General features: G+C 38.5%; 1 protein-coding gene across 1 annotated transcript in view; it reads left to right on the top strand.

The window, feature by feature from the left end:
* Positions 1-8,678, top strand: part of LOC107653165 (WAP four-disulfide core domain protein 3-like) — a gene marked incomplete at its 5' end in the record, with an annotated part of 14,603 nt that overhangs the window by 2,493 nt on the left and 3,432 nt on the right. The window lies entirely within an intron of this gene.

Here is an 8,678-nt window from a genome sequence, read left to right as displayed (position 1 = left end):
TGGGGCTTTCTTTTTTTTTTTTTTTTTTTTTTTTTTTTAATGCATTTAGGCATTCAGTGAAGTTTGTCATGTTTGTATAACTGCAAAGCCAGGAGTGTGTCCAAGTGAAAACCTTGGAGTAGGAGTTTGTGCTGAGATGTTTCCATGACAGTAACTGTCCGAATGATGAGAAATGCTGCAGCAATGGATGTTGACATCAGTGTATGTCTCCATCTAAAGGTGTGTTATACTAATGCGTTGGCCAGCTTTCCCCATTACAGTGAATGAGTCATTCAGTGATCAGGTTTCCCTGTCGTGTGTTTGTATAACCGTAAAGCCAGGAGTGTGTCCAAGGAGATTCTTTGGAGCCAGATTGTGTGCCGAGTTGTGTGCCCATGACGGTGACTGTCCAGACGATGAGAAGTGCTGCAGAACTAAATGTGGACATGAATGTACACCTCCATATGAAGGCATGTGATATTGATGCTCTCCACACACACACACACACAGTTGAAGTATTTTCATTTCTCCTTGGAAAGTACCTGAATTTGGCCCATAGCACCATTTCAGGCACCTGGCTTTTCAAAATAAAAACTAATACTTGGAATACAACTCTATTTAAAAGTAAAACTTGTTCATGCTTTGAGTTGTGTGCTGCGTATCTGAGATTTGAATGCCACCAAATGGACAGACTAAATCTGACTTTCTGTATCCATGCAGTGATGCCTGGTGCATGTCTCAAATCGAATGTGTGCTGAGAACTCATCCCATGATGATCAATGTCCTGCCAGACGGAAGGGTTGCCCAAACACCTGTGGCCATGCATGCATCTAACCATGCTGATTTAATTTCTTCTTTTTGCATGCCATATTTGAGGTCTTCTACATTTCGAATAAATCTCATGAATAAGTGAAACATCTGTTTTTTTTTTGTTTTTTTTCCACAATGCAAGGGTAAACAAAGAACTGGTGTTTGAATAAGTACAGCGTTTCCTTTACTCAAGAAACGCTGTCAATAAAGGCTAATGTTTTTGTGTGTATGCAGAGAATAGTCTTAGCATCTGCGGTCTAGTTGTAACCAATACACTTTTGTACGTTTTAAATATCATAGCTGTTCGTATTTTATATTGTGAGATTTTGGCCAAATGTATTAACCAAGAGAAACTGATCACCTGCATAGCTACAATAAACTTTATAACCTGCAAACTCGTGAAAACGTGATGCTATTAATTTAGTGCCTCAGAGGCGGCTGTTCTAAAGATGGACAAAACACAGATCTGTCATTCGCTCGTCAAAAACCTCTAACTTCATTTGATTATGATTTTCAGAAAGTGCAAGTGTCTGATCATATATACAGTGGGTACGGAAAGTATTCAGACCCCCTTAAATTGTTCACTCTTTGTTATATTGCAGCCATTTGCTAAAATCATTTAAGTTAATTTTTTTTCCTCATTAATGTACACACAGCACCCCATATGGCTGCAATATAACAAAGAGTGAAAAATTTAAGGGGGTCTGAATACTTTCCGTACCCACTGTATATATATATAGATAAGCCAAAATACCAGCTCTGATGACGCAATGTTTAATTATTAGAAAAATATATATAGGTATTGCTTAGTGGTGTGCCGTGGGATTTATTTATTTTTACATATCAAAACCGTGACGTGGAAGAAAAAAAAAGGTTGGGAAATACTGTTAAAACGCTTTTTAAAAAGTCTACTAGGTGGCTAAATGATGCCTGTGTTAATTGATCAAATACTGTACATGTTTTACTTTTAAGTACAGTGAAGTTTTTATTTCACTTGGGTACAGTATATTTTAATCAAGTTTATTTACCTGTATGTAAGCACAGTGCAGTGTTAATGTTCAAACTATTTACAATGTTTAAAGTGGCAGACAATATTCTTAGGAATAAAACTGCCTAATTTTTTAACTGTGCATAGCTGTAGCTGAATAATTAGGCCTACTATGCTACTGTATTTAATGTTGGTACTTGGAGAGCCAAATATTTTCTGAGGTGGTACTTGGTGTAAAAAGTTTGAGAACCACTGTTTTAAATTTAAGTTTTAATGTTACCATGGATATTACCCGCAAAATTGTTCCAACACTCATACCATTGAAGCTGTCACAAACTGAAGTGCGTGGACTCCGAAGTGTGCATTTGAAGTGCGATTGCGTCACGACGTAAGCTGTCCCAATTCAGAATGCACCCTCCGAAGACCACATTCCAAGGCGCGATGAAGGCTGACGTAATTCGAAAGTAACGTCAAATGCACCCTCCATTTCCCAGGAAAATGAAGTGTACATCTGATGGACACTTCGCACCCGACCATATCCCAGAATCACTTGCGCGCAGATGACAACGGTGTTTATATTCAAAGAACAAGGCGGGTGAGAGTTCTGTGGGGGAATTCACACTGAAATGTAAGTATTGTTTTCATTTACTCAAATACCTAGTGAAACGTACTCTGTTACTAACGTAACCTCAGTTCCCTGAGATACGGGAACGAGTACTGCGTCTTGCTTAAGACGCATATGGGAAAAAAGCCTTTTTTCTCCTGAACTGAAGCCTTTTCATTCACGCAGTGAAACTGCACGGCCATTGGTTCGTGCAGTGCTTAAAAAAAATTAACCAATGGCTCGGCAGCGGAGCTGCACGAGCAAATGGCGACAAAGCCCGCCAGAATGGGTGGGGCATCTGGCTATATAAGCGGATTCTCAGGTTTACTTCGACTGAAGCGACGACTGAGTCGTGCAGCTATATAGCACGGCAAGCAACGCAGTACTCGTTCCCGTATCTCAGGGAACCGAGGTTACGTTAGTAACTGAGTACGTTCCCTTTCGATACTTCACTCGTACTGCGTCTTGCTTAAGACGCATATGGGAACAGTCCAATCACGCCGTGCTAATGTAGTGGTACGGCCAAGGGCTCTCTGCCATATCTGTTTACGCAGCGCGTGCCACTTCAAGCGGAAAGGACCCTGGCCTGCAAGGCCGGGACTTCCAGGTTATAAAACCTTGCGAATGTGGACGGCGAGGCCCAGCCGGCCGACTCCCAAATATCCGCAATGGACACACCATTGGACCATGCCCACGACAAGGCGATGCCTCTAGTCGAGTGGGCCCGTACTCCAATGGGGCATTGGAGGCCCAAAGAAGAGTACGCTAGCGAGATGGAGTCTACTATCCATCTAGAGAGTCTTTGCTTCGTAACCGGAAGCCCTTTGGTGCGGTTACCGAAGTTGACAAAGAGTTGTTCCGATCGCCTATAGGGAGCGGAATGCTCAATATGGATTCTCAAGGCTCTGACGGTGCAGAGCAGAGATAGCTCTCTGTCCTCTTCAGTTGGAGGAAGTGTGGAGAGTGTAATGACCTGTGCTCTGAACGGAGTGGAGAGCACTTAGGTACGTAACCGTGCCTTGGTTTCAGGACGACTTTAGAGTCGTTAGGCTCAAATTCCAGGCAGGCAGGGCTAATAGAGAGCACCTGCAGGTCCCCTATTCGCTTTATTGATGGCAGTGCTAGAAGCAGAGCAGTCTTCAGCGATAGCGACCTAATGTTGGCAGACTGTAGCGGCTCGAAAGCAGGGCCCTTCAGAGCCCGCAACACAGTGGGCAGGTCCCATGAAGGTACGGTAGGGGGACGAGGCGGATTCAGCCTCCTAGCACCCCTCAGGAAGCGGATGACCGCACTATTTCTGCCCACCGATTGACCCTCAATAGGGGCGTGAGAGGCTGCTATAGCCGCCAAATGGACTTTGAGCGTGGATGGGGAACGTCCCTTATCCAGCAGCTCTTGTAGAAATGACAACACCTCTGCCAATTCAGAAGTGAGGTGGTCTTTGCCGCGGTTTAGATACCAAGCGGAGAAAAAAGACCACTTTAAGGCGTAGAGGCATCTCGTAGACGGAGCTCTAGGCTTCGAAATTGTGTTTAAGACTCGCTCTGGGAGGTACGAAGGCTCCCGTCGAGCGGCCAGAGGTGCAGGGCCCATAGGTCGGGCCGAGGATGCCATAATGCCCCGTTCGCTTGAGAGAGGAGATCCTGTCTCAGTGGAACAGGCCAAGGGGCCGCTATCAGTAGCTGAGTTAGCTCCGATAGCCACAGCTGGTTCATCCAAAGGGGGCCACCAGGAGAACCCTGTGTTCTTGTTCCCTTTTGCCTTTTAAAATCTCTTTATCAAAGTAAGAGTAAATCATTGTATTTGGAAATTACTCCAAAAATTAATAGTAACAGTAATTTCATGATTTTTGTTGTATCTGAGCAACTGTTATATCTGTATCATAATTGCTTTTGGAGTTTTTCGTGTTTTAAACATTTTAATGCCTAATAAATTCTATTTAACCCCAAACATGACTGAGAATGAATGAGATGTCTGGGTTTGTAGTATTATTGTCTGTCTACAACTGTCCCTCCAAAAATTATTCCCAAAATAAGTAATGGAAGTCTGTTAGTATATTGCAGAGATAGCAAACAATGTGACAAGGCTTTATGATTAAAATTAATGGGGAAAACATTTAAAAGTGTCAGTGGTGTGGTAGGAGCAATTTTATATTCCATATCCTGGATAGCACATATACATAACAGAGACCTCTATTTGACATCTACATTTACATCTGCAAGAAGTATTTTTTAGAGCGTTTGCTCATCTGCAAGACATCTCTAAGACGTTTCCCAATAGATGTCAAATAGACGTTTATGATTTAGAATGTATAAATGGATATCTAAAAGATGTTTATCAGATGTTCTTTAAAAGACATCTTGCAGATGTGCATGTGTTATCTGGTATGATAAACTCAGAAAAGAGACACTTGGAAAAAGATTCTAATGATAAGATTATTTTTTGACTGATTTTAATGGTACTATAATTGAGGAGGTAATGTGTAGTCTGTTAAGCGCAGTCTTCAAACCATCAAATACAATTAAATGAGAAGGTTTGTATAATTTATGTTAGTTTATTCATTTGTACAGTGTGTTTTGCATTTTTAAAAGCCTCGTTTAAGAAAATCACCTGCCTTTTGGCAAAGAGTCTCTCTGAAGACGGCACTGTAACCATCACAAGATGAAATCAAGGTTTCAATAAGCTGAAATAAAGAGATTAATAATGATAGAAATAAAAAGGAAATCAATGTGAGATAATGGCATAAAAGAAAGACATTTATACCAGGTCCAGGAGTGTTGGGGCTGAGAAAATTAGGTATGGCAATAGAAAGATGATTATCATTTGACTGAGAAAATTACACTTTGCACAAAATAGGAAAACAAGAAACTGGTAGTTGTGACAAATGTGGACACCCAGAAACAGTAAAGCATTCTAATTAGTATTGCATATGAAAGAGGAACACTTCAGCTCAACAATTAGGTCTGAGGAGAATTATTATATCATTCAAAGTGATATTAGCAAAACGGATAAAGGCAATCAAGAGTATATGAGGAAATGTTTACGTATTTTTAAAAGGATAACAGAAAAAAAGATAAGAAAATAAAGAATATAGAAGCATTTCGTTTTTTTCTCCCCTTTCATTTCTTTTTCCCATTAATAAAGGGATAGTTCACCCAAAAAATGTACAAAACCATGTCATCTGCATTCGTTTATATGTCAGTTATCACCAATTTGTGCAATCTAAGTAACGGAAAAATAGCAAAGTAATTGCAGAATTCTTTAGGTATATATAAAAATAACCCAAAGGTCATGGTTCGAGGGGTGGGGCCAAGTATACCCTAGTATACACAATTATACACTAATATTTGGTAACAATTGAACAGATTGCCTTAACTTTAAAAAAGCTTTTTTAAATTACTAAAACATTTTTACTAAATAAACAGTACTATTCTCTACATTGTGTGCCCAAAACAAATGTTATAAACAGCATTTTTAACATAGTAAAAAAAAGAAGCAGAAGAACAGGGTAAATTCACAAATTATAGATAAATAGAAACAAACAAAAAAGTTTCAATTGGTCAAAGCTAGAATGTTCTGCAGGAACACATTCAGTCTTCTGAACACAGTAACCCGTTACTGTCATTTTTTTTCTGTAAATGCAAGGGACTCTTTAAAGATTAATTTAATTATTATAATCTCATTACAATTTTTGTACTCCCAGGGGCACAGAAATAAAATAAAATAAAATAAAATAAAAAATAAAATAAAAATCCCACATGTGGGACCGTACCGCTCAAAAGATTAAATTATATATTTTTTTAATTCAAAACGTTTGCATCCCTGGATATTGGAAGTTTAACATTCTAATGTAAACGCTAAACGTTTGACAGTGACGTTAGTCCGATTCCCGAACGAATGATTTTAGAGAATCGGTTCTTCTTAGTGAATCGAAAGCATAGCCTATAGGTCAAACAGTGCAGTCTGACTCCCTTTTATCCAAAGTGACTTACAAATGAGGACGATAGATGCAATCAAACCAACAAAAGTGCAACAATGTTTAAGTTAAAAAATAATAATGAGGTTTTTTTTATTATATAGTTAGAAAATCATTAATTACATTTATCAGAGGGAATTCAGCAATATTAGCCCATATTGCCTATTTTTTTAAGGAAACTGTGACTGCTTCAACTATCAAGTGGAGCTCCTGCAGTGTAAAATAAATAAATAAATAAAAATACAGCACTAACAACACATATAAAATGTAAAATCCTTAGGCCTTCATGTATGCTATTTGTGATGTTTGACCATTTTACCTTCAGCCCAACTGAATTGAATGCTAAAATGAAAGACCACAAATATATCAAAATCACTTTGCCAAAATCCAAAGGCCATATAAAACAAATAAGCCAAAAAAATTTAAGATAGTTAATGGGGAAACTTATCACAGAAAATTTCATTACAACACCTTACACTACCTTATCCTCCTGTTTAAAACTGAAAACAAAACAAAAAAAGACAAAGACAGATGCTTTAGTTCAGGGATGTCAGATTCAGCTCCTGGAGGGCCACCTGCAGCGTTTTATTCCAACCCCAATTTAAACACACCTGAACCAGCTAATCGAGGTCTTCAGGATTACTTCAGACAGGTGTGGTCAAACTGCTCGGTGTGAGACTCTGGACAGCCTTTTAGTATCAGAGGGAGATGTTTAGATATCTCTGTTTTTCAAGATCAGCACTTACCGCTAAAAAAAACCCTCAAAGAAATTGCTCTCATACCACAACACTTTTAAAACCGACAATTAAAAACACATTTTTGTTTTTAAATCTTTTTCCCACAAAAGAAAACACCAGTTTTCTTGAGTCTTGTCATGTGCATGCATAAATTCTGCATTTTTGTGAATTCTTTCATCATAAACAACAAACTGCAGATACAATGTAAGAGATTAATTTCGCCTCATAGACAGCTTCACTGGTTGTAATGGAAGTTGTATAATTTGCGCTATAAACTAACATCATAAACTGACATGTTTGTCTGTAGCCAGAATATGACGTGCCGTTTGTCCAAGCATAGACTGTTTTTTTTAATGTATTCTCTTAAACGACATTAGTAGTCATTATTACAATATAAAGAGCAATAATTAACAATAATTGTTGTCATAATATTGCAGCCTAATGAGTCCCTGTTTTTTTAAATGTGGAATATACCATTTTAAACAGTTTGTTGTTATTGGTAACAGTTTATATTTGATCGATTTTAGTAATTGGCTAAATTTAAGTATTTGACATAAAAGATAACACAGAAACAATTAATAAGCTAGCCTAATTATAAAAATGAAGATAAAATAATGCCCCTCAAAATCAGTCCCTTGGGGCAAATATTGGATTTTAATGGAAAAGGGGAAGTCGTGGCCTAATGGTTAGAGAGTCGGACTCGTAACCCAAAGGTTGCGGGTTCGAGTCTCGTACCAGCAGGGATTGTAGGTGGGCGGAGTGAATGTACAGCACTCTCTCCCACCTTCAATACCATGACTGAGGTGCCCTTGAGCAAAGCACCGAACCCCCAACTGCTCCCCGGGCGCCACAGCAAAAAATGGCTGCCCACTGCTCCGGGTGTGTGTTCACGGTGTGTGTGTGTTCACTGCTGTGTGTGTGCACTTTGGATGGGATAAATGCAGAGCACTAATTCTGAGTATGGGTCACCATACTTGGCCACATGTCACTTCACTTCACTTAGAAAAGTTTATTTTTTTACCTTGGAACATGCTATGCAGAAGTAGGCTAATGGTGCTTTCAGGGTTTGTATTTACGAGTTGGGAAGCAATGTTTATGATGTCAGGTGTGTTCAGGTGTCATTTTTATTTTAAAAGGTTTTCCCCAAACTTTGAAATTAGGCATTTGTTGATGTATAGTGTAGTTTAAATATTAATGTTGTTTCAACATTAACTTGGTACATCAGATGGCAACACTCTTTTATTTTGACATTTCAATTAATTGTATTTTCAGTGTTTCAGTAAAAGTGTTTAGAATCAACACATTGATCCAACAATATGATTATTTTTAAATTAAATATTGATTCAACAAGAGTGATGACATGACAATGTAACACAGAACAATATTATCAATGATTCTTGTTCATGTCAATGTTGAATATCATTGATTCAATATTGTGTTGAAATTACAACCTTGTTTCAGCATTAACTTCAGATGCAAAAGTGATATTGAACCAACATCACTTTGTAACATTAATTCAATGCAATTTGCATTTGCGCATTAACATTGACAATGTTTCAGTGGTTTCTCGCTATTTGGGGAGCG

The sequence above is a fragment of the Sinocyclocheilus anshuiensis genome, unplaced genomic scaffold (genome assembly GCF_001515605.1).
Source record: "Sinocyclocheilus anshuiensis isolate Anshui unplaced genomic scaffold, SAMN03320099.WGS_v1.1 scaffold211, whole genome shotgun sequence".
NCBI lineage: Eukaryota > Metazoa > Chordata > Actinopteri > Cypriniformes > Cyprinidae > Sinocyclocheilus > Sinocyclocheilus anshuiensis.
The sequence above is the reverse complement of the archived record's forward strand: the minus strand, read 5'-3'. Positions and strand labels throughout refer to the sequence as shown.